Here is a 26,164-nt window from a genome sequence, read left to right as displayed (position 1 = left end):
ATAAATAAAGAAACTGAGGTCCAGGGAAGTAGAATAATGTGCCTAATGTCACAGTGCCTTACAGCTGGTAATAGAAATAAGTTCTCTCTTCTTCCCCCAAACTTTAAACTTTCTGTTTTGTATTGGGGTACAGCCGATTAACAATGTTGTGGTTGTTTTAGGTGATCAGTGAAGGGACTCAGTCATACATATATATGCATCCATGCTCCCCCAAATCCCCCCTCCCATCTAGGCTGGCACATAACATTGATCAGAGTTCCATGTGCTATACAGTAGGTCTTTGTTGGTTATCCATTTTAAATATAGCAATGTGTACATGACCTTCCTGAAGTCCCCAACTGTCTCTTCCTCCTGACAACCATAAGTTTGTTTCTTAAGAAAAACCCTGACAATCACCAAGGAGGATTTACTGCACTGAGCTGTAAATGTGAGTCTCTTTCTGTTTTGTAAGTTCATTTGTATAATTTCTTTTTAGATTCCACCTAAAAGGGATGTCATATGATATTTATCCTTCTCTATCTGACTTACTTCATTCAGTATGACACTCTTCAGGAAAAAAATTCTCAATTCTAAAAGTAGGGCTCTTTGATAAAGGCAGCCTTTACAATTTCTCATCTTTATCTCTGTGTCCCCTATACGGCTTAGTACATAGACGAATTCAATAAGTAAAGTATTGCTTTTAAGTCTTCCAGAACACAGTTATATAATTGCCTTTATGATGAAACCTGATAGTTACAACTAAAAACCACCTTGGAAAACAAAAATAAAGCATTATGAAATATCCATTTGAAACTCTCCCAAAAGTGAGAAAATGACATTTGTAAAATCACATCAATGACAGTTTGTTAAGGCGTTCTAACAGAATTACCACTTCATCAGCAGTCATATAAAATTGCTTTACTAATGATAGCAATAGAAAATATCAGCCTGTCAACTGCAATTAATTTTAAAGAACTCAACAAAATCAAAGTTAAGCAAAAAAAAAACAAAACAAAACAGTAGCATCCTTTTACTAGCAGTTAAAATGATAAATGTTTTTAATGTAAAGTTTTAATTATTTTCTCTTAACATAGTATTTGCTTCTGCGTCAGAGGATGGTATTCCTTGAACGACACAGAAGTGCAGGCTGATTTCCAGCAGAAGCTTTCTACATAATCTAACAGGCTTTGTACATTAGGCATGTTGTGAATTGAGTGCGCTGGGTCTAAATTTAACACGGACTTGAAAAACCCTGACAATCACCAAGGAAGATTTACTGCACTGAGCTGTTTACAAGATGCTTTTGATGGTGACATATAGAGCAACATGTGTTGTGTAAATAACATCGCTCCCTTTTTTAACAATATTTCCCTTTAGAACTAGTTAGAAAATATTTCTTACTCCCAGATGACCTACATTATATATTGTTTATTAGCATACTTCCAGCATCATTCCTGATATGTGACCTTGCTGAAAAACAAAGAAACATAAACTTAATGGCTAGTCTTTTCTCTTGTTAGCACAGTAAAACATACAATATGTCGAAAACCGTCTCCAAAAATGATGACTGATGAATATGTTGGTGGAATATACGAGGGCTTTTTTTTCTCTTGGTCTAATAATAAAGAATAAAATCACTTGACAAGCCCAAATAATAAAATACCAGCACTTACTACTGCCTTCAAAATGAACTGACACATTGGAAGATCTATGTATACCAGTTTTCTTTATCATTGAAAGAAAATGCTTTTGTCGCTACTACTGATAATTCAAATACTAATTCTACTCTGAAGACAATATCTAAACTGTTACTTTATATTCTTATTAAGAGAGTCATATTCTGATGTACAAGCTCCTAAATTTGGGACTAGGTGGAGTTAAGAATTTAATGTGATCAAAAACATGGTCTTAAAATGCTATAACTTAAACTTCATCTTGTCATACATCTCATATCTCCTAAATAAAAAGCAGTGATACACAAATTTGGATGTGCTGTGGTTTTCTTTTTAAAGCTTTTGTATAAAATTCTTTTTTTTCCCCTTGGTTTGGGATTGACATGCACACAGTGCTATGTTTAAAATGGATAACTAATAAGACCTACTGTAACAGCACAGGTAACTCTGCTCGATATAATGCAACAACCTAAATTGGAAAAGAATTTGAAAAAGAATAGATATGTGTATATGAATAACTGAATTACTTTGCTGTACACGTTAAATTAACACACCAGTGTTAATCACCTATACTCCCATATAAAATAAGAAGTTAAAAAAATAATAAAATCTACTTAAAAATAACAGACATAAAAAATAGCCTATACAGACCACTAAAAAGTAAAATTCATTTTTACCCTCAAATTTTTAAACTAATTTAAAAATGACCTTTAAAACATTCCTTATTATAATTATAGGCTCTTATTCCTTTTTATAATCATAGACTTGTATTCCTTATTATAATTATAAAATATATAATTATAATTATAGCAAAATATTTGAGAGACCCCTGCCTTTATACTCTCTGTAAGTAAAGTGACTGTAACCTCTGGAAGTGTTGGTTCATGCCCTTGGAGGTAAAGCCACTGCAGCTCTGTACAGCTGAGTTTATGAAAGAATTCTTCCTCGTTCTCAGCCCAAACCGACTTTTCTGCTACTTTGACTCGATGGTCCTAAGTTCAGGCTCTGCAGCTATAAAGACCAAGTTGAATTTCTTGTCAAAAGTCACAGTTACAGGAACCCCTTTGCAGACTGAAAATAGACGTTTGGTTTAAGAAATGCTTTAAGCAACTTTCACCAGCCTTGTTATTTTCTTCCACGTCAGTTTTTCAATAAATAGAGCTCTAAATCAAGCACAATCCTCCAGGGACTCCCTGACCCCTGAAAAGTAAAGAAGGACTGTTTTCTCCAGTAGGACAAATGCTTCCATCTATACGGGCTTCCCTCGTGGCTCAGACGGTACAGAATCTGCCTGCAATGCGGGAGACCTGGGTTCAATCCCTGGGTCGAGAAGAAGAAAATAGAATTCCACTCCAGTATTCTTGCCTGGAGAATTCTATGGACACAGGAGCCTAGTGGGCTATAGTCCATAGGGTCTCAAAAGAGTCAGACATCACTGGGTGACTAACACTTCCATCTATATAGAGGACAACTAAAGAAAGTCAAGTGAGATCGTTTCTTTTAAAAGCAGATAAAAGTAGAAACAGAACTTCCATTGTTTGGGCTCCAGATTGGCCTTTATCAACGCTTAAGTTGTCAATTTACTTGAAATGCTAATTCAGTACAATTTTTAAAAGAGACTTTTTTTTCATTAGCCTTTTTTTAATGTGCTACTTGGGAGTGGAGTTGTCATCTACTGATTGTTCTCTTTTGTTTTCTGATACTGATAGATGTAATTATCAAGGATACAACTTTTTCCCAGCACCTCATTATTTTTGATTGATTTTGAGAACAATTTAAATGTGCCTTTTTGACATTCTTGTTTTCAGTGATACTCTGGTTAAGGTACTCAGAGACTTTGAGAAAAGAGCATCTCATAAATTAAAAAAAATGATTAGGATCTCTAATAATGTATACTTAAAAAAAAACACATTATTCTGATTAACCTCCCTCCCCATTCAATCTATATTCCATTAGGACTTAGGCTTCACATTTAGCCTCATCAAATTAAAAAAAAATTATACTTTGTCGTTGTAATTGCTTTGATTTTTTTAAAACAAAACACTAAGTATTAAAAACCATCAATGAATCCATAGTAATCCTCCAAAACAAAAGGAAAAAAAAATCTCAGCTGCTGCCATTGAAGAGACACTTACACAAATCTCTTGTTCTGAAAATTGACAATAAAGTCACAGAAGCATCATGATTTTTTAGGAGGAAGTGTAGTTCATGCTTTTTTGATGAGGGAAAGCTTTTCTTTCCCAAAGGCTGACAGTAAGAGATGACAAAATTAGAAATCCACTATTTTGCAATGCCAATAAAATGGTCCAGGATAATTATTAGAGTGTTAGTGGCTCAGTTGTGTCTGACTCTTGGCGACCCATGGACTATAGCCCACCAAGCTCCCCTGTCCATCGGATTTCCCCAGAGAAGAATATTGGAGTGAGCTGCCATTCCCTTCTCTAGGGAATCTTTCTGAACCAGGGATCAAAACCCAGGTCTCCTGCATTGCAGGCAGACTCTTTACTGTCTGAGCCACCAGGGAAGCTCATTAATGGATGCTAAAATCTTGAGGAGAAAGGTTTTTCTGAGAGACACATTTCTCATCCTTTGACAACAGCAAACAGAAAGGGGTATGTCCCTTCACAGTGACTTATCTGGTGGTACTCTCTATAATCAAACTAGTTAGCTTACAACTACAAATAGTGGACATTACGTCTCTCTCAATGTGATACAATATGAAGTATAATACATCATAATAAAGTATTCCTATCTAAAACATATGTGCGTGTGCTAAATCACTTCAGTCCTGTCTGACTCTTTGAGACGCTATTGATCATAGCCCACCAGGCTCCTTTGTCCATGGGATTCTCCAGGCAAGAACACTGGAGTGGGTTGCCATGCCCTCCTCCAGGGGATCTTCCTGATTCAGGGATCGAACCCTCGTCTCTCACATCTCGTGCATTGGCAGGTAGGTTCTTTACTACTAGAGCCACTTGGGAAGCCCCTACATGAATCTAATTAAGCCATTAGATGAAATATCCAATTTTCAGGAAATGCAGGGAGAGAGGAACAAGTATTTCTTTGCAGAAAAAAATTTACGCAAATCCAGAACAGTCTTCAAAACAAAAAATACACTAGGCCAGTTATCTTCAAGAAGTTAATGTGTAAGGGAGAACAAAACTGGAAAGACTGTTCTCAAATAAAACAGAGAAAAGTGACAGCAATAAATGTAGTTCAAGGTGAATGCAATGTGTAGTTTCTGATTTAGGTTGAAAACATATAGAAAGATTTGGGGGGAAATTGAGGAAATATGAATCTCAGCTGGTTATTAGACAATATTGGGGGATTACTATGTTAACTTTCTCCATGTACTAATGGTATTATGATTATATGGGTAAATGTCCTTTTTATTAAGAGATGCAAACTGAATGTTTAGACATGAAATGGCATGATGTTTGCAATTTACTTTCAATAGATCCAGAAAAAGAGCATATATGGTCACATATATGGCTAAATGTCAACAATTATTAAATCTAGGTGCATGTGTGAGCATTTTCATAATAACAAGCAGGAATAAATGTATAGGGTAATTCATAATATGTAGTTCTATCAACATTAAACCTCATCCCCACTGTTCACTTTATACTCCTACATGTGGCACACACTAAAAATAATTTGTGCTTAGTTGTTACAAATAGCTTTGTGAACATTTTTGTATTGTTTGGAGGGATTTTTCTGTTGTTTTTTTTTTTTAAACAAATCTAACATATAAATACTAAGAGGCAAGAACCATTGTTGATAATCATTTCTGTAGTAAAGTAGTAATTTCTTACAATTGAATTATAAGCTTCCCAGGTGGTGCTAATGGTAAAGAACCAGCCTCCAATGCAGGAGACATAAGGGACATGGGTTCAATCTCTGGGTTGGGAAGATCCCTGGAGGAGGGTATGGCAACCCACTCCAATATTCTTGCCTGCAGAATACCATGGACAGAGGAGCCTGGCGGGCTATGGTCCACAGGGTCTCAAAGAGTCAGACACAACTGAAGTGACTTAGCATGCATGCATTCAAAATTGAATCATGTTTTACAACCTGTAAAAACTCTTACCAGTGAAAATCACTAGCAACAAAACTGTGAAAATAAAGGAGGGATTATTACGCTCATTCACAGATTAAATGACAACTCATGAAGACTGTGAATACCATAACCAAGGACAAAATTCTTACCCTGGCTCCCACCCACTGGGTTTTAACACAGTTTAATCTCTGACATGATCATGGCATGATCATCATGATCCCTGAACCAAACTAAGATCATGGCATCTGGTCCCATCACTTCATGGCAAATAGATGGGAAAACAGAGGGAACAGTGGCAGACTTTATTTTGGGGGGCTCCAAAATCCCAGGGACGGGGGAGTCTGGTGGGCTGCCATCTATGGGGTCACACAGAGCTGGACATGACTGAAGTGACTTAGCAGCATTTTGCTGCTGCTGCAAAATCACTGCAGATGGTGACTGCAGCCATGAAATTAAAAGACGCTTGCTCCTTGGAAGAAAAGTTATGACCAACCTAGACAGCATATTAGAATACAGAGACATTACTTTGCCAAAAAAGGTCTGTCTAGTCAAGGCTATGGTTTTTCCAGTAGTCGTGTATGGATGTGAGAGTTGGGCTATAAAGAAAGCTGAGTGCCAAAGAATTGATGCTTTTGAATTGTGGTGTTGGAGAAGACTCTTGAGAGTCTCTTAGACTGCAAGGAGATCCTACCAGTCCATCCTAAAGGAAATCAGTCCTGAATATTCATTGGAAGGATTGATGTTGAAGCTGAAACTCCAAATACTTTGGCCACCTGATGTGAAGAACTGACTCATTTGAAAAGACCCTGATGCTGGAGAGGTTGAAGGCGGGAGGAGAAGGGGACGACAGAGGATGAGATGGTTGGATGGCATCACCTACATGATGGACATGAGTTTGAGTAGGCTCCAGGAGTTGGTGATGGACAGGGAAGCCTGGCATACTGCAGTCCATGGAGTCACAAAGAGTTGCACACGACTGAATGACTGAACTGAACTGAACTGAAACTCTGATCATTTGCAGGCAGTTTTAAAATTGCATTTTAGATACATTTTGAAAGAAAGTTCTCCTTAGAATTGTTTAGTGCTTTGAAAGTGAAAGTGGCTCAGTTGTGTCTGACTCTACAGTCCATGGGGTTCTTGAGGCCAGAATACTGGAGTGAGTAGCCTTTCCCTTCTCCAGGGGATCTTCCTAACCCAAGGATCGAACCCTGGTCTCCCACACTGCAGGCAGATTCCTTACCAGCTGAGCCACAGGGAAGCCGAAGAATACTGGAGAGGGTAGCCTATCCCTTCTCCAGTGGGTCTGCCAAACCCAGGAATCCAACCGGGGTCTCCTGCATTGCAGGTGGATTCTTTACCAGCTGAGCTTTGTGCTTTGGTCCCTGACAATACCAATGATGGCATGAGACTTGCTGATGACACTCAGTGAACCATTTCTAGCCAGTTTTCACTAGTCCCAGACTCTTGACCAAGGTCAATGGAACAGAACTGGCTCCTCAAAGTTCCCAAGATTTTCTTTTGTGTTCATTGACTTGAAGTTTTATTGTCATATTTTCAACTGTATACTTATCCATCCTGCTCAACACTGAAAGAACAATTTCAACCTGAGCGTTCAGGTGTGTCTCCAATCCTAAAATTTTTTATTGATCATTTCTTCAGTTTTTACGTATCTCTCACACATTCTCCTTTCACTTCCACTGGCAGTCCTGGTAGACATAGATCTGCAGCCTCCCAGTCTATCCTGCAAGTATCTTAACTATTTTTTCATGCATATCGGCTGTCTTCTTATTCCAATCTATGTGATTTTCTCTGTATTTTCTCTAACCATTGGCTCTCTCTTCACTGGTACTCAGTCTAGAGTTTATCCAGTCTGCAAGAGCTTTTATTTCGATTAACATTTGTCATTTCTAACATTTCTAATTTTAAACACAAGTGCTCTTTAAAAAAAAATTCTACTTGGATTTGCTCCAAAATTTGTCACTCTTTTGAGTGAAAATCATACTTTTGTTTATCTTTCTGAGCTCCGAAACGTACTTATTTCAAAGTCTTTGTCAGACTGTTCCATATAATTAATTTCTTCTGGAGTAGAATCTTGGTCTCATAGCAGTTGGGTTTTATTTGTTTGTCTGCTTTACTACATGAATCTAATGAATCACTCACATATTTTGGAATCTTGGTTCAAAGCCCATTTGCAGTGAAAGATTTTTTTATGTGCTCATTCCTCCCTTTCTAGTAGATTTGCCATTGCTTCTACTTGGCCATCCAGGCTACCAGACCAGGCTAGGTCACACAGGGGCATTTCCTGTGTATCTGTTGTGCTACAGGGGTGTGACAGGGCCAGCATACGGCTAATTCAGTTTTAAGTCACAAACTGTATCTCTCTTTCTGCCCCTTTAATTCTCCAGCTCAGAAGCCCGAGATTCACACACTGATCAACAATAGAACAGTTCTTCTAGTTTCCTGTCATGAACAATGAATTTTCTCCCCAAGCCCTGCTCTAAAAAAGTAGCAGGTGTGGCTTTGTCCCATAGGTAACAAGAACCCTAATTAACCTTCTCATTTCAGGAATGGAGTTCAGCAGACCCTCTGGCTTTAACCTGGATAACTGCTTGGTTTTTAAATTTGGTTCTCAGATCTCAAAGGTAGATAATTGTTTTGAACTTGACTAAATCCATTTGGTTTTCTCCCTTTATATTTTGTCTATCATTGTATGTGGTCTGAGCATCAAAGCATGAAGTTACAGAACTATCTTTCAAGGACATTTCACAGCCTGTCTATGTCACCATTCCAAACTTTGGTGGTGGCTATCATGGAAGAATTAGTCTCAAACTCAGTCGGAACCCCCTGAAATTAAGATGTGCCCAATGATGCTATAAAATACTCATTCCAAATAAACTCAGCAGTCTTAGTAGGAAAGCAACTTTAGGATCCTCTTTCTGCAATTAGTTACTATGCAGTGGCTTCATCATTTCGCTGTGTGACAAATCATTTAATGGCCCCAAGTCTTAGTTTCCTTCCCTGTAAATTAAAAATAATAAAACTCACATTTAGAGTTGATGTGAGAAGCAAGTAAGAACTATATAAAAGTGCTTAGTACCATGCCTACCATGTAGCATGTCTGCATTAAATAGAACTACCTTTATTACTCTTTACTTGACAGGTTATTATGGGGATGGAATGGAATACCTGATGAGCTGTATGGCATAACAAAGTTGCTTGTCAAAGATTATTTCTCACTCTTATGTGGACTTGAAAACTGCACTGAAATTTCTTTAGGGCTTCCCTGCTGGCTCATTGGTAAAGAATCCACCTGTCAATGCAGGAGACATGGGTTCAATCCCTGGTCCAGGAAGAACCCACATGCCACAGAGCAAATAAGCCTGGGTGCCATAACTATTGAACCCGTGCTCTGGAGCCTGAGAGCCACAACTACTGAAGCCTGAAGGCCCTAGAGCCCGTGCTCAGCACCAAGAGAAGCCGCTACAGTGAGAAGCCCACACGCTGCAACTAGAGGCTGGCCCCACTTGCTGCAGTGAAGACCCAGCACAGCCAAACAAGCAAAGAAAAAGGTAAAAATTCTCCCTTAAACTAGAATGCAGTAATTTAGATTGTATCACAGTTATCAAGGGTTAAACAAATGTTTATAAAATAAAATGTCAGAAATTAATAGCATGAAGAATGTCCCAAGTTGGTGACAGGGTTGTGGGTGGGAAGGAAGAGGAGGACCTGTAGAACATGTAAAAAAGATTCAACCTCACTCGTGGAAAAAAAAGCTGTTTTCAAGGACTATAGCAATACGCATTACCATTCTAAGAACAGATATATTACACATGAGACATATTTAAGATGAGTGGCACTTTTATTCGGCAGTATTTTGCTGGCAAGCAAGTGGATATTATACGTGAGTGAAAATAATGTACCTACAGCTTTCCACAGATACTTAATACTTCAGATATTTTACTAATTTAGTTTGGTCATTTTCCAAGTAATTCTGAATTTGTGTGAAAATAAGTCACTGAACAGAGAGGGGGGAAATGAGTAAAGTGGAATGAAAGCTACTAATGATGAAAAGTTCACCCAAATAATTAATTTTAAAATGCCAGGATCAATTTTCTATTGTGTGTTTTTATGGTGGTTAAAAGGAAGACATTACAGATGTAGTTAATGTCTAGATATTAAAGACTGTATAAAACTTTACAGAATGTCTGACATATGCTAAGAGCTTAATAACCAAGAGATATGCAACTTGATTCCTAAACTCAAGGAGAAAAGAACACACTCAAAGATTAAACTGCTACAAGGATTTTGCTCACCTAACATAGTAAAGCGGTTCAGGACCAAGTACCAGTCAATGTTGGCAAAGAGAAGGCAGTGGAAACATACCAGATAAGAATGGGTTAATATGGTCTACAAGCGTTAGAAAAAGCTCCCTAAGAAAGAAAAGATTTCACCTGAAGTCTAAAATGGAAATAACTTCCTTGAATTCAGAACTGATACAAAAATGTCTACTACATGCCAAGCAAGTTGCTCACAGTCTGTTGCGGGTATTTGGTGGAATAAGAAAGGTAATTCAGAACAGAATAAGGACTAAAGAAGACTGCTCTGGACAGGAAAATAAAATGATAGAGACAACGATTAGTCAGAAAGAATCTGGAGAAAGATTTCTGTTTTAAATGACTCAGAAAAATGCAATTAAAAAAAATTATAGAGAAATTTTGCACAGGCACATGTGGTATAAGAAAAATATATTTAAGAATATTTACTGTACAAATAAAACCCAAAACTCCATGAAGACATGTCTAAGCTACTCCCAACTCTGAAATCAAGGGGTAAAAAAGAAGAACCATTTTTTCAGCTCTTCTTGGATTCTCTCTGAAAATTAGATAAAATAACATTAAAATACTTTTAAAGGTATCATCAATAGTCAAAAAACAGGAAATAATTAAATCTGCAAAAAAAAAAAACCCTGTTTTTTCTTATGTTCTATGAATTATACTAAATTTCATGGAAGGAATTTATTACCTTTAGGTTCATGAAGAATTATTTTATTTTCTTATTTGAAATAAACTGTCTCCTAACAAATTTCCTCAGAGATTTGTTTTTTTATGCTCTTGAACTTGATGTCTAACATTAAAAACTGAATTTAAGCCTAAATTTCCCTTGGAAAGGGATGCTTTATTAGACTTACTTATTCATTCTAGTTCTCCAATTTCTCCTGATTCAGATAACTGAAGTCTCTTCCAAGGGACCTAGCGTATTTCCTCTACTAAAAGATCTTCATCTAAATGATCTTATTTAATGTTACAGATTCAGCTGCAGTTTATTTCTATGCCATTGTAAACTGACCTGAATTAGTCTCCTATAATGTTATCCATAAAGTGAACACTCAATAAATTTTGTTCACTGACTGTTCAATGGACAATCTTAAGAGGTGTCGCACATTCATGATTTTCGTTCCTAAGGTTCTACTTAGGAGTTGTCTGTTTCTGCTGGCAAATCTCTCTTCTACCTTACACAGTACCAGAAATCAGTGAAGTGGAAGAAACTGAATAACATAAACTAAATTATTTCTGTAGTAAAGGTTAAAACAAAACAAAACACTGTTTGTGCTGGATGTTTTTGAGTTAAGGAATTTGCCCCTAGATGGTTAGATAGGATCACTGACTCAATGGACATGGGTTTGAGCAAACTCTGGGAGATAGTGAAGGACAGGGAAGCTTGGCATGCTGTAGTTTATGGGGTCGCAGAGTCAGACATGACTTGGCAACTAAAAAACAATCACCCATGACTGTAATATTTTGCTGGTTCCTAGTTCAAAGGGATTTACGATTCACAGTAATTAACTTCCTGTACTGACTGTTTTGCAATCATTCATATCATTCAAGAAAGCTATGAAATGGGGAGTGGGGAAACTGTAGTTTAAATAATATCTTTTATACACATAAATCTAAGAAGTCAAAATTCTTGCCTTACACCAAATTAGCATCTATTTTTCTTGTCAATTATTCCAACCATACACTCTTTGTTTTCACCTTAAAAAGTCTGAAACACCCCTTCTGTCCCACCATCCTCAAAATGAAGATGTGCGGCTGGAAAACACTGGGGATATACAGTTGGAGAGATGGAGAAATGGGAACATTAAGTACTGTATTGCAGGACCATTAAATTGCACCATATGTCCATGGAGATCCAATCCCAAAAGCTGGCAATACATTTTAAAAACCCACCAAGTTTTGTGAGCGAGAAAAAAAATATTTTAGGATTCATTAAGACATATTTTCTTAAGTATATAACTTCTGTCCTAAAGTCAAGTTGAGACTGCAGACAGTCTGGTGAAGTCTTCACAAGGACTAGTACCATTTACTAGAGATTCATCATAAATATCAAAAGGCTGTCACAGGAGTTTTATTTCATATTAAATCATAAAAGTTTCCTCTTGATTCTCTTAGAATTCGTTATATGCTGTATCAAAATTGTTTCAATAAAATTGATTCATCTCCAAAGGGCTGTAGGGGTAGGAAGAGGGCTCTGTCCTACCCATCCTGTGTCTATGCAAGACATAATACAAATATTTACACACAGTTAATTAACGTGTGAATGATGGATACCTGTACATTGTAAAATTAAAAAACCAAAATCTCTGCTTCCTTCCACTCCTCTTTAGATGAAGGCTCCCGTGGAGTCAGTGATTCTCCCTTGTTTACATTCCTAACCTATCCTTCCAGCTATTCTACTGTAAAAGGAATACTGCACACTTTGGCAATTCGTGTTTTGTCTAAAGAACATGCTCCCTCTTATTTGGGTCATTTGGATGACTTTGTATGTGCCCACATCACCTGATCCTTCAGTACTCTTACTCAACTGAGATACCTCGCCTCCTGTCCTCCTACTCCTGTCATTTTTTTCTGCATCTCTCTTCCTCTGTATTTTCATTTTGGGTTCTGCCGTCTCCTGTCCATCCCTTCCACTTGAAAGCTTTCCTACTGAAGTGTGCCACACCACCCTTCTCTTCTCCTTCAGATTGTTTCTAAAATCCCACCTGCTCCATAAAGCTTGTTAGCAATTACACCCACACAGCACTGTGGGTGTTTACCTTTATATTTTTGTTGTTTGTACTCTTCAACAGTAAGTTTTTGAGCCTAGAGGCCTGCTTCCTTGACTTCACCTATTATAAAACATACTGAGCTGTTACAATGGCTATAAATGTTTAAGTGGTGGGGTTCTCTTTAACCCCTTGATTTAAATGAAATTATTTGGATTTCTTAAATCCCTCCTCATTCATCATTCCAAAAATATCTTTTAAAAAGTAGAATAAAATGCCCCCAGTATTATTCATCTTTTCAAAGATACCGGCACAAACTTATCTGTATATATTGGGGATTTTTAGAACTGAAAGGGACAAGTGAATGACTATGTCAACTTCCTCATCATAGACAATCAAAGTGAGGTCCCGAGAGAGATGAAGTGTCCTTGTCTGTGACTCACAGAAAGTGACTCACAGAAAACTCCAGGAAGCCTGGAACTCCAGGACACCAAGAATACACCCACATTTACATGGTGGGGTGCACATTTACAAAAAGGGATTAGTAACTATTGCCATGCTGGTTCTCCATTCTGCTTGAAACTCACTGTGTCTCCTCCTGGCTACAGGATGGGTTCCATACCCACCTCTCCATCGCTAGTTTTTTCTACTACCCGCTTCCTTCTTCAGAGGTTCTTATTTTTTAGTGTCTACTTTTAGCTTAGAATTTACTATATCATATTCAAATCAACTATTCACTTTACATTCTAAGGCTTCCTGTCACTTAAGGAATAATGTCTTATTTCCCCTCATGACTCTATCACCCAGCACACTGCCTGGCATAGAGCATTTATCAAGGAATGTCTGAACCACACAGAAGTGAACTGATTTGGGCTTTTTATAAGTACACCCAAGAGTAAGTGTTTTCACAGAAATTTACTGGAGGGAACCAGACTGCTGCCACAAAAATACCTACAATCTGCATCATACAACCAGGAAAGACCCAGCCTTCCCACAGTCTATCCCAGAAAATTAAACTGTGGACTTGAAAAACCTCTGCACAATTATTATTAATTTGTTTGTTCAGTCGCTAAGTAGTGTCCGAACACTTTGTGACCCCATGGACTACAGCACGCCAGGCTCTTCTGTCATCCGCCATCTCCTGGAGCTTGCTCAAACTCATGTCCATTGAGTCGGTGATGCCATCTAAACATCTCATCCTCTGTCGCCCCCTTCTCCTCCTGACCTCAATCCTTCCCAGCATCAGGGTCTTTTCCAGTGGGCTCTTTGCATCAGGTGGCCAAAGCACTGGAGCTTCAGCTTCAGCATCAGTCCTTCCAATGTATATTCAGGGTTGGTTTCCTTTAGGATTGACTGTTTTATCACCGCTGTCCAAGGGACTCTCAAGAGTCTTCTCCAGCACCATAGTTTGAAAGCATCAGTTCTTCAGCATTCAGCCTTTTTTATGGTCCAACTCTCACATTCATACATAACTACTAGAAAAACCATAGCTTTGACTATACAGAACTTTGTCAGCAAAGTGATGTTTTTAATAAGCTGTCTAAGTTTGTCAAAGCCTTCCTGATAATATCTTATAAACCTAGGCATTTTCCATATAAGAAATGTTCTAAAATATAAACTGAGCAAGTATGGGACCCTTTGCCAATAGGGCTTCTGCTCCTTAAAGAAGCTCAGCTTAGAATATGAGCAGGAACATTAAGAAAAAATAGTAATATGAAAGTCAACATTTTTTATAGAATCTATGCAAGGCAAGCACTGTAATCTTTTATTTTTTTTAGATATTCTTTAAAAGTCTAGGTGATATTCAGTCATTCTTTTAAAAGACATTTTGTAATTTCATTGTGAACATTCTTACTAGGTATTTGGGAATATTCCTCTTTCCTGTCAACTTCTCACCATCTTAATACATGCATAATTCACTATATGAAGGTATATTTGCTTTTTGAAGGTTTAATTCTTGATAAATTTTATTTAATTTTGGCTGTGCTGGGTCCTCACTGCTGTGTGGGCTTCTCATTGTGGTGGCTTCTATGTTCCAGAGCAGGGACCTAGAGCATTAGGGCTTCAGCAGTTGCATCTCCCGGGCTCTTTAGCACAATAGTTGTGGCACAGCTCTGCTGTCTCAGTTGGGGCACACAGGCTTAGTTGCTCTGCCACATGTAACATCTTCCAGGATCAGGGATCAAATCCGTGTTTCCTGCACTGGCAGGCAGATTCTTTACCAGTAACCGCCAGGGAAGCCCCACTTTCATTCTTTGCCAAGAGAAACACGAAACCCTATCTATGATGTGTGCCGCTGTGTGCTCACTGCCTAGGCACAAGGCTGGTCGTGTGTCTGAAACTCAGTAGTTGATGAATGAATGAATGAGTGAATGAACTAGATGCAAATTAATATCAGCAGTTTGGGAATGTCTGTTTTGGAATAATTTAAATTTGTATAACAAAATGAAATCAATCCAGATCCAATTATGGTGCTAAAAGGATCCGTCTTCCACCAAAACGATTTCAGTTCTAGTGGGTATAGACATTAAGCTTGGAGGGCTTCCTGCCAGTTTTCAGCTGTCTTATTTGGTCATTCACTTCTCCCTTCCACCCTTCCCTGCATTCTTCTTTCCATGTACCCTCCCTCTTTCCATTCTTCTCTTCTTCCTCTTTCTTAAAAAATGATCTTTATTAAACATGCAGTCACTATTCATAATTAAATTTGCATATCTGGGCATTTCTTTATCATGAAATCAGGAGGCTCATTTTTGCTTCCTTACTATAAGCCACACTTACAAAATACACAAGATAATCCTTAGATTCATCTTAAGGGGAGTATGTTAATATCAGACTTTGTCAAGCTAGGTTTATCAATGCCACTTTGATTTCTAAAGTATAGTGTATATTTCCTTCAAATATCTCTCAATCACTTACTTACTAGTAATTTTTAAAATACAGTACGCTACTACAAAAATATATCAAGAGGTTACGCATCTAACTTACAAATCTTGTCCAAAATTAGAAGCAAAAATTTCATCACTTTCCCCCCCCCCAGAATGTATTAAATATATTTGATCCTTGCAGAACATGGCCAGTGGGTTTTAGGCAAACAAATAATAATATTTTTAAATATTAACTGCCTCTCAAACTATTCACTTGCTTTTTTTTTTATTAAACTTTTTATTTTACATTGGAAGATAGCCAATTAACAACACTATCATAGTTTTCACTTGTTTCTTTAGCTTAGGAGAAACTTGTTTCTTTAGCTTAGTTGGTATTTACCTATTATACCTTTCATTTACAATTCTTAGTTTTCTTAGACATTATTTCCCCAAGATTTTTGTTTTGCTCTCCTGCTCTCCATAATATGTTTCAATCCAATAATATTATTGGACATTTTAATTTCTTATTTATAATTACTTTTTCCATTTATACATTCATCTATTTACATGTTTCTCTAGCTTTCATATTTATTGTTGCCTGATGCTGTCTCTGAATAATATTTCATCTTTGTGGTTTTTATATGCTCTTTGTTCATTAGATTTCATTGCTACTCAGATCAGATCAGTCGCTCAGTCGTGTCCGACTCTTTGCGACCCCGTGAATCGCAGCATGCCATGCCTCCCTGTCCATCACCAACTCCCGGAGTTCACCGAGACTCACGTCCATCGAGTCAGTGATGCCATCCAGCCATCTCATCCTCTGCCGTCCCCTTCTCCTCTTGCCCCCAATCCCTCTCAGCATCAGAGTCTTTTCCAATGAGTCAGCTCTTCGCATGAGGTGGCCAAAGTACTGGAGTTTCAGCTTTAGCATCATTCCTTCCAAAGAAATCCCAGGGCTAATCTCTTTCAGAATGGACTGGTTGGATCTCCTTGCAGTCCAAGGGACTCTCAAGAGTCTTCTCCAACACCACAGTTCAAAAGCATCAATTCTTCGGTGCTCAGCCTTCTTCACAGTCCAACTCTCACATCCATCCATGACCACAGGAAAAACCATAGCCTTGACTAGACGAAACTTTGTTGGCAAAGTAACGTCTCTGCTTTTGAATATGCTATCTAGGTTGGTCATAACTTTCCTTCCAAGGAGTAAGCATCTTTTAATTTCATGGCTGCAGTCACCACCTGCAGTGATTTTGGAGCCCAGAAAAATAAAGTCTGACACTGTTTCCACTGTGTCCCCATCTATTTCTCATGAAGTGATGGGACCAGATGCCATGATCTTCGTTTTCTCAATGTTGAGCTTTAAGCCCACTTTTTCACTCTCCACTTTCACTTTCATCAAGAGGCTTTTGAGTTCCTCTTCACTTTCTGCCATAAGGGTGGTGTCATCTGCATATCTGAGGTGATTGATATTTCTCCTGGCAATCTTGATTCCAGCTTGTGTTTCTTGCAGTCCAGCGTTTCTCATGATGTACTCTGCATATAAGTTAAATAAGCAGGGTGACAATATACAGCCTTGACATACTCCTTTTCCTCTTTGGAACCAGTCTGTTGTTCCATGTCCAGTTCTAACTGTTGCTTCCTGGCCTGCATACAAATTTCTCAAGAGGCAGGTCAGGGGGTCTGGTATTCCCATCTCTTTCAGAATCTTCCACAGTTTATTGTGATCCATACAGTCAAAGGCTTTGGCATAGTCAATAAAGCAGAAATAGATATTTTTCTGGAACTCTCTTCCTTTTTCCATGATCCAGCGGATATTGGCAATTTGATCTCTGGTTCCTCTGCCTTTTCTAAAATCAGCTTGAACATCAGGAAGTTCATAGTTCACATATTGCTGAAGCCTGGCTTGGAGAATTTTGAGCATTACTTTACTAGCGTGTGAGATGAGTGCAATTGTGTGGTAGTTTGAGCATTCTTTGGCATTGCCTTTCTTTGGGACTGGAATGAAAACTGACCTTTTCCAGTCCTGTGGCCACTGCTGAGTTTTCCAAATTTGCTGGCATATTGAGTGCAGCACTTTCACAGCATCATCTTTCAGGATTTGGAATAGCTCAACTGGAATTCTATCACCTCCACTAGCTTTGTTTGTAGTGATGCTTTCTAAGTTTGTTCTAATATTTGATTCTGCTTTTCTATATAATCAACTTCATGGACAGAGGATACCTGGTTTCAATGCACTCTGACCCAATAATTCATAGTCCTAATTCATTAGCATTAGATGAAATTATTCTAGATTATAATAATAAATTAACTGAAGCACATATTATATATGTTATATGAATGTGTGCATACATACTTGGGTATTATGTGCAGACTTATACACAGACATTATTTAAATGATGTACCATATGCAACATTTGTCAGGCGCTTCGCGTCTACCAAGAACTTTCATACAAACGTGATCTGCTCTTCACAATATCCCTATAAAGCAGGCAAAATATGGATTATGCCCATGTTAGCAAGGAAGACTACACAGATGGTTCCGTCAACTGTTATTTGAACTTGGTTTTTTCCTAAGTACAATATTTTCTTCTACTGCATTACGTGGCATATGCTAAAACTCTCCGTACCCACAGAGGCAATCTCTGAAAAACAAAACATGTTCAGACTCAGTTGAAGGTTTGCCTAAGCAATATGGTTAATGGGACAAAATTAACCTTTTGTCTTGATATGAGGATCTTTTTTACAGGATTTCACCTGCCACTCAATCACTTTATGATAGGAATTACACAATCTGTTACATACTTAAGAGAAATCTTATGTTCTATTTAGGTGTGGTTCTAACAGACTGTGTCACCATTTAGTTCTCAAAGAAATGTCTCCTTTTTTTTTTTCCATTGGTTTTAATCACCAGCTTTCAATTATTTACAAGTGTTGATGAAGAACCTATGAGGTGTAAGAAACTCTCCTGAGAAACACAGAGGATACCACGCAAGCCTCACATCCACCCTTCACTTTGGCTCCGTTTGCTGCAGCCATGATTACCCTATGCTGTTCCTAAGGCTGCCAGGAATGCTGCTGCCTTAAGACTTTTCTTGGAAGTTTCTTCCACTTTGTTTGCTCTTGACACAGATACTTGCAAAGCTAACTGATGCCTGGTTATTTGCTATGAACTATTTTAGCACTTCACTAGTACTTCTACTAACGTGCATAATCCATTTACTTTATACTATATTTATTGCTATACATTAATTTTCACTAGTAAACTATAAGCCCTTAGGGGGCTATACAGGAAAGAAAGACATGTATTCAAATAACCATATTTGTATAATGTTCATCTTCTTTACAAACTGATAGCCTAATGCCTTGTACATAGCAGGAAATGAATAAATTTGTTATCTTAAATTGAAGGATCAGACAAGGAATAAAAAGTTAACACCCTAGGTTAATGTTTCCCAAAGTGTGAGATATGCACTATATAAACATATAAAGTCTAGATACTGCTTTTTCTAATTATACAGAGAAAAAAGTCTCAGATGGTAATATGTCTTTATTACCTCTACAAACCTTGATAAACTTACTTGTAACAATGAAAGAACAGGTTTCAGGCTCCCAAACCTTTGCAGGTATGAGTATATAGTTAGAATTTTTTAAATATTATTTTGCATTAATTGTATTACTTTTATATTTATCTTATATTTATGACAAGTCATACTGATTGCTTACTTATGGTTCTGATAATTTTGCTTTCTAAGTTAAATGTTAAATGCTTACAAAGAATGTTTATAACATACATATTATAATATAGACATAGTAACTATTAAACACCTGTGTGGAGAAGGCAATGGCACCCCACTCCGGTACTTTTGCCTAGAAAATCCCATGGATGGAGGAACCTGGTGGGCTGCAGTCCATGGGGTCGCTAGAGTCGGGCACGACTGAGCGACTTCACTTTCACTTTCATGCACTGGAGAAGGAAATGGCAACCCACTCCAGTGTTCTTGCCTGGAGAATCCCAGGGACGGGGGAGCCTGGTGGGCTGCTGTCTATGGGGTCACACAGAGTCAGACACGACTGAAGCGACTCAGCAGCAGCAGCAGCAGCAGCAGCAGCAGCAAACCCCTGTGTGCCCAACTAGTTTCTATGTGGTCTTCTCAAACTGTTCTTCTGTCTGAACTTGCATTTCCCATATTACTGATGAGGATCAGTGCATTCACATGTTTACTGGATCTTCATGGTTCCTGTCTATAAAATGTCTGTTCATTTCTGTTAATTTCACATATTCTTATTAGGTGATTTGAGTTCTCTTGTTAATTTGTGGCTATTTCTTACATATTTAGGAAAGTAATACTTTTTCCAGCACTATGTGTTATAAATACCTCCCTTCTATACTGTCTACTACCTCCTTTGGAGATTATTTTGACATGACAAATATCATGTCATCCTAATTGGTGTTTGTTGCTCACTCATGTCCGACTCTTTGTGACCCCATGGACTGTACAGCCCACCAGGCTCTTCTGCCCATGGAATTCTCCAGGCAAAATTACTGGAGTGGGTAGCCATTCCCTTCTCCAAGGGATCTTCCTGACCCAAGGACTGAACCTGGTCTCCTGCACTGCAGGCATTTTTTTACCATATGAGCCACCAGGGAAGTCCCAAGGCCACTTGGAAATACAAGCAAAAACAAATACCATGTCATCCTAAATACTACAGATTAATTATAAGTTGATTACAAATCTGACCCTGCCTGTTCCTTTTCTTCAAGGGCATATTGGCTATTCTTGACCTTTTGTTTTTCTGTAAATATTTTTTAATCTGTGAGCAAGTTCCAAAAAATTAAAATATGTATAAAAATACATTTTAAAACCTATTGAAATTTTCACTGGAATAGCTATAAGTTCTTACATCAAATTAGGATACTTGATAGTGTAAGAATATTGAGTCTCCTAACTCAAGCTAAATCTGATCATTTAAGTCTTTTAAATATCTTTTAATAATTTTATCATTTTCTCCATAGTCTTATACATCTTATAATATTTATTTCTAAGTACCTATTTTTTGTGCTTAATTTAAAAGGAATTATTTTACATTTCATATTTTCTAACTTTTTTGGTGATGAATAAAAATTCGATTAACTTGTATTATTTGACTTGGTACCCAGCAACTGTGCTAACGCTTTGTTATAATAACTTGTCTTTAGATTCTTGAATTTTGCTTTATATACAAACATATAACCTTCAAATAACAGTTTAATTTGGTTCTTTTCAATTTCAGTGCTACCTGGGTTTTTTATTAGTAAATTCATTTTTATTTTATCTTATATATTGTTGGACTAATCACCCAGGAAGCCTTACTAATGGCTTTATTATAAAGCAATTATTGCATTAAAATTTCTCCACTAATTACAATGCTTGCTGAATATGATATTTTCAACAGTCTTTATTAGGGCAAGGATATTACTGCCTATTTCTAATTAAGTGTTCTTTTTAAATTGTAAAAGGACACTGAATTTGGTTTTTTCTGCAGTTCCTGAGGTAAACATATAATTTATCTCCTTTAAACTGCTAATGTGGTAAATTTAATTAATTGATTTCCTGAGATTGAACCTACTTTGTATTCTTGTGATCAAATCATTTTTGCATGTACACTCAGTCATGTCCAACTCTTTGCAACCCCATGGATTACAGTCCTCCAGGCTCCTCTGTCCATAGAACTCTCCAGGCAAGAATATAGACCATTCCCTTCTCCAAGGGATTGTCCCAACCCAGGGACTGAACCCATGTCTCTTGGGTCTCCTGCACTGGCAGGCAGATTATTTATCACTGCTGCCACCCGGGAAGCCAAATCACTTTCAGTCAGTTCAGTTCAGTCGCTCAGTCGGTCTGACTCTTTGTGACCCATAAACTGCAGCACGCCAGGCCTCCCTGTCCATCACCAACTCCCGGAGCTTACCCAAACTCATGTCCATTGAGTTGGTGATGCCATCCAACCATCTCATCCTTTGTCATCCCTTTCTTCTCCCACCTTCAATCTTTCCCAGCATCAGGGTCTTTTCAAATGAGTCAGCTCTTCGCATCAGGTGGCCAAAGTACTGGAGTTTCAGCTTCAACATCAGTCCTTCCAATGAACACTCAGGACTGATCTCCTTTAGAATGGACTGGCTGGATCTCCTTGCAGTCCAAGGGACTCTCGAGAGTCTTCTCCAACACCACAGTACAAAAGCATCAATTCTTCTGTGCTCAGCTTCCTTTAGAGTCCAATTCTTATATCCATACGTGACTACCGGAAAAATGACTAGACAGACCTTTGTTGGCAAAGTAATGGCTCTGCTTTTTAATATGCTGTCTAGGTTGGTCATAACTTCCAAGGAGTAAGTGTCTTTTAATTTAATGGCTGCAATCATCATCTGCAGTGATTTTGGAGCCCCGCCAAAATAAAGTCTGCCACTGTTTCCCCATCTGTTTGCCATGAAGTGATAGGACCAGGTGCCATGATCTTAGTTTTCTGAATGTTGAACATTAGGCCAACTTTTTACTCTCCTCCTTCACTTTCATCAAGAGGCTCTTTAGTTGTTCTTCACTTTCTGCCAAGTGTGGTGTCATCTGCATATCTGAGGTTATTGATATTTCTCCCAGCAATCTTGATTTCAGCTTGTACTTCTTCCAGCCCATCGTTTCTCATGATGTATTCTGCATATAAGTTAAATAAGCAGGGTGACAATATACAGCCTTGACATACTCCTTTTCCTATTTGGAACCAATCTGCTGTTCCATGTCCAGTTCTAACTGTTGCTTCCTGACCTGCATACAGATTTCTCAAGAGGCAGGTCAGATAGCCTGGTATTCCCAACTATTGAAGAATTTTCCACAGTTTATTGTGATCCATACAGTCAAAGGCTTTGGCATAGTCAATAAAGCAGAAATAGATGTTTTTCTGGAACTCTCTTGCTTTTTTGATGATCCAGCAGATGTTGGTAATTTGTTCTCTGGTTCCTCGGCCTTTTCTGAAACCAGCTTGAACATCTGGAAGTTCATGATTCACGTATTGTTGAAGCCTGGCTTGGAGAATTTTGAGCATTACTTCACAAGTGTGTGAGATGAGTGCAATTGTGTGGTAGTCTGAGCATTCTTTGGCATTGCCTTTCTTAGAGACTGGAATGAAAACTGACCTTTTCCAGTCCTGTGGCCACTACTGAGTTTTCCAAAATTTCTGGCATATTGAGTGCAACACTTTCACAGCATCATCTTTTAGAATTTGAAATAGCTCAACTAGAATTCCATCACCTCCACTAGCTTTGTTCGTAGTGATGCTTCCTAAGGCCCACTTGACTTCACATTCCAGAATGTCTGGCTCTAGGTGAGTGATCACACCATCATGATTATCAGGGTCATGAAGATCTTTTTTGTACAGTTCTTCTGTGTATTCCTGCCATCTCTTATTAATATCTTCTGCTTCTATTAGGTCCATACCATTTCTGTCCTTTACTGAGCCCATCTTTGCATGAAATGTCCCCTTGGTATATCTAATTTTCTTGAAGAGATCTCTAGTCTTTCCCATTCTATTATTTTCCTCTATTTCTTTGCACTGATCAGTGAAGAAGGCTTTCTTATCTCTCCTTGCTATTCTTTGGAACTCTGCATTCAAATGGGAGTACTGTTCCTTTTCTCCTTTGCTTTTCAATTCTCTTCTTTTCACAGCTATTTGTAAGGCCTCCTCAGACAGCCATTTTGCTTTTTTGCATTTCTTTTCTTGCACTTCATTTCTCTTTTCTTTTGCATTTCATTTTTTTTTCTTGGGGATAGTCTTGATCACTGTCTCCTGTACAATGTCATGAACCTCTGTCCATAGTCCATCAGGTATTCTACCAGATCTAGTCTCTTAAATCTATTTCTCACTTCCACTGTAGAGTCATAAAGGATTTGACTTAGGTTATATCTGAATGGTCTAGTGGTTTCCCTTACTTTTTTCAATTTAAGTCTAAATTTGGCAATAAGGCGTTCATAATCTGAGCCACAGTCAGGTCCCAGTCTTGCTTTTGCTGACTGTATAGAGCTTCTCCATGTTTGGCTGCAAAGAATATAATCAACTGATTTCGGCAATGACTATCTGGTGACGTCCATGTGTAGAGTCTTCTCTTGTGTTGTTGGAAGAGGGTGTTTGCTATGACCAGTGCGTTCTCTTGGTAAAACTCTATTAGACTTTGCCCTGCTTCATTCTGTACTCCAGGGCCAATTTTCCTGTTACTCTAGGTGTTTCTTGACTTCCTACTTTTGCATTCCAGTCCCCTATAATCAAAAGGACATGTTTTTTGGGTGTTCTAGAAAGTCTTGTAGGTCTTCATAGAACCGTTCAACTTCAGCTTCTTCCGCGTTACTTGTTGGGGCATATGCTTGGATTACTGTGGTACTGAAAGGTTTGCCTTGGAAATGAACAGAGATCATTCTGTCATTTTTAAGGTTGCATCCAAGTACTGCATTTCAGACTCTTTTGTTGCCTATGATGGCTACTCCATTTCTTCTAAGGGATTCTTGACCATAGTAGTAGATATAATGGTCATCTGCATTAAATTCACCCATTCCAGTTCATTTTAATTTGCTGATTCCTAAAATGTCAATGTTCACTCTTTGCATCTCCTGTTTGACCACTTCTAATTTGCCTTGATTCATGGACCTAACATTCCTGGTTCCTATGCAATATTGTTCTTTACATCATCAAGGTCCATTACAGATGGACCTTGCTTCCATCACCAGTCAAATCCACAACTGGGTGTTGTTTTTGCTTTGGCTCTGTCTCTTCATTCTTTCTGGACTTATTTCTCCACTGATCTCTAGTAGCATATTGGGCACCTACTGACCTGGGGAGTTCCTCTTTCAGTGTCCTATCATTTTGCCTTTTCATACTGTTCACGGGGTTCTCAAGGCAAGAATACTGAAGTGGTTTGCCACTCCCTTCTCCAGTGGACATTTTGTCATTCTCTGTACTGTGACCCGTCCATCTTGGGTGGCCCCACATGGCATGGCTCATAGCTCCATTGAGTTAGACAAGGCTGTGGTCCATGTGATTAGATTGGTTAGTTTTCTGTGATTGTGGTTTTCTGTCTGTCTGCCCTCTGATGGAGAAGGATAAGAGCCTTATGGAAGCTTCCTGATGGGAGAGACTGACTGAGGGGGAAACTGGATCTTTAGTTTTTTGCAGAATGTACTAAAAACAAACAAAAAAATTTCTTTAAAATCACTTTAGTTTTTGTGTAAAATCTTTTTTAACATAATTAATTTGTTCATATTATTTAAAAATTTAAAATACAAAATCATGAGTAAAACTTCCCTAAAATTTCCTTTTTCTACCTTTGCCTGGTTTTGACAAGATTTTACTAGATTCATTAAATGAACTGAAGTGTTCCCTCTTTTTGTACTTCCTGGTACAGCTTTTGAATTATCTGTATGATCTGGTATTTTCTTTGTGGGAAGGTTTTCAACAATTTATTTACTCTTTAGTATTTATGCAATCATTCTACTTCTCTCATTTTTTTTTTTTTGAGCCAGCTTTTGGTAACATATTATCCTAAGACTGTTCCCATATAATCAAAATTATCCAGTTATTAGCATAAAGTTCTACACAGTATCATTTTATTCTTTATCTTATGTGTTTTCAGTACATTCTGCAAAATATTTATTAAGAAATAACATACACATGTTAAATATGTGTATGAAGTACACTGCCTGATTTATGAAATTTTACAATGGTGTGTAACCACCACATAGATCTAGATATGGAATATTTTTAGCAACCAAAAGGCTCCTTTCTGCCCTTTCCCAATTGATATTATGCCAAAGGTAACTATTCTGACTTCAATAATCAAATTAGTTTTGCCCATTCTTAAATTCTATATGAGTAGAGTTCTGCAGTAGGATGTGTCTGATTCCCTTTTCTTTGTCATCATTCTTACAAGAGTCATCCAAGCTGTTACACAGCAGTAGCTCACTCTTCTTTATTTCCGTGTAGTATTTAATTATATGAATGAAATAACTACATGTCAATGTATTTATTTCTTCTATTTCGACACTTCAACTGACTCCAGATTAAAGCATATATGCAAAAGCTATTAAGAATATTCTTCTTCATTACTTGTTAAATGTATGTATTTACTCCTCTTAGACATAAGCCTAGAAATAGATTGATGAATCATAGAGTAAGCTAGTAATCAGCTTTGGTATATACTGCCCAACAGATTTTTTAAGGCAGTTATACAAAATTATACTCCCACCAGTAAAGTAAGAGAGTTCCAATTGGTCTTCTCTCTTGAAAACAATAATTCATGCATGTTTTATTTCAGTTATTTTGATATGTGTAATGGTTTCCCAACTATCTTTGTAACTTCTACACATGTGAAGTTATGGCTCCCCTTTAATTATTCATATTATTTATTTCTTGTTGTTTAACCTGACTAAGCTTGCCAGAAGTTTGTAAACTTTGTTAGTCTTTTAAAAAACTTCATGTTTTACTTTGTTGGCCTCCTTGTTGTTTTATATTTCATTACTTTTTGCTCTTA

General features: G+C 37.7%; 1 protein-coding gene across 5 annotated transcripts in view; it reads right to left on the bottom strand.

Annotated features, from left to right (window-relative positions):
- Window positions 1-26,164, bottom strand: part of ZNF521 (zinc finger protein 521) — a 312,082-nt gene that overhangs the window by 142,660 nt on the left and 143,258 nt on the right. The window lies entirely within an intron of this gene.

Source organism: Bos indicus x Bos taurus, chromosome 24 (assembly GCF_003369695.1).
Source record: "Bos indicus x Bos taurus breed Angus x Brahman F1 hybrid chromosome 24, Bos_hybrid_MaternalHap_v2.0, whole genome shotgun sequence".
Taxonomy (NCBI): domain Eukaryota; kingdom Metazoa; phylum Chordata; class Mammalia; order Artiodactyla; family Bovidae; genus Bos; species Bos indicus x Bos taurus.
Note: the sequence above shows the minus strand (reverse complement) of the source record. Positions and strands in the feature narration are given on the sequence as shown.